Raw genomic sequence first — 1,395 nt, forward strand, 5'->3', positions numbered from 1 at the left:
GAGTTAGACTCGGTATTTTCGAGCTTAGAATTATTTTCGCTACAATACTAATTCCTTCGTGCTTAAGTACAGTTATCAAATAAACAGACAGCCATCAATACATTTCAGCCGAATTTATATATATATTCAGATTTTCGCAAATCGTATCGTAAAAACTTATTTATAGAAAATAAATATTTAATTGTAAACTGTCCCATTGCACAGTCTGGATACATAAATCAACTTATTCTTCTCGATTCATTAGGATTTCAGCCAATAATATACTATTTTGATCCTGGACAATAAAGTAATAAAATTTATGGCCTGCATAAAGTTGTTCAATGACCGAATGTGGTCTGAGGATATTAAAAACTCCAAGAACACCATAAGCTATTAAAATGGGAGACAGAAAATTTCCAATTATTGTTTATTTTTATTATAAATAAAATAAAATTTTTTTAAGAAGGTGACACGTGCTAAAAAAAGTTTAATTATATTTATACAACTATTTAAATGTATAATGAATACAAATATAGAACTTATCAAATTATGCAGATCATATCCAACAGCATTATCATGAAGAATTCAATAACATTGTTATAATCTATTTAAATATGATATATTGGAACACACTTAACGGAGGCTGAAGCTGCATCTGCTGCATTCGCATCTGCTCGACTTGCGGTATTAATTTTAAAATATACCAAATTAATATACCGAAAAAATACTAAAATTATATTAAAGGCTATTTTAGGTACTACATTTAAAATATACCATAGAGTGCGAGATATACCAGATTGTCAGCCAAAGCAACTAAAACCCCTAGTAAGTAGGCGATTTCCCCATACAACAGTTTATCTTAAATATCATCAACATTTTTTATATGAGCAACCAAACTTTCAGAAATCATATTGACTATAGATATTATTGAATGTACCAAAAATAACTCTTGTTATTCGACTTTTGTCAATTTTCGGGGGCGGAAGTGGGCGCAATTGCTGTCGAATAAAAGAATGATATCTCTATCTCTTATCGTCTCTGAGATCTAGGTGAAAGACGGACATGGCTATATCGTCTGGGCTGTTGACCCTGATAAAGAATATATATACCTTAAATATAGTATATTTCCTGCTAGCACAAAGTTATAGTACCCTTCTACCCTATGGGTAAAAGTACAAGTAAAGATATGTAACATCTTTGATAAAAATCATTAAGAGCGTAAAAATTAAATTGATATGTTACTGAATTACGTAAAGGGCACAATTTCTTTCCATATGTAACTATGTAACATTTAGCTTATGCCTTTACTTCTAATGATGTTTGTGGTTATTGTTGTTTTTGAATTCTTTAAAATGTTTGCGTCGAAGTCCCATTACTGTCAACATAATGTTAACATAATGAATCAGATATTAGGAA

The sequence above is a fragment of the Drosophila albomicans genome, chromosome 3 (assembly GCF_009650485.2).
Source record: "Drosophila albomicans strain 15112-1751.03 chromosome 3, ASM965048v2, whole genome shotgun sequence".
Classification (NCBI taxonomy): Eukaryota; Metazoa; Arthropoda; class Insecta; order Diptera; family Drosophilidae; genus Drosophila; species Drosophila albomicans.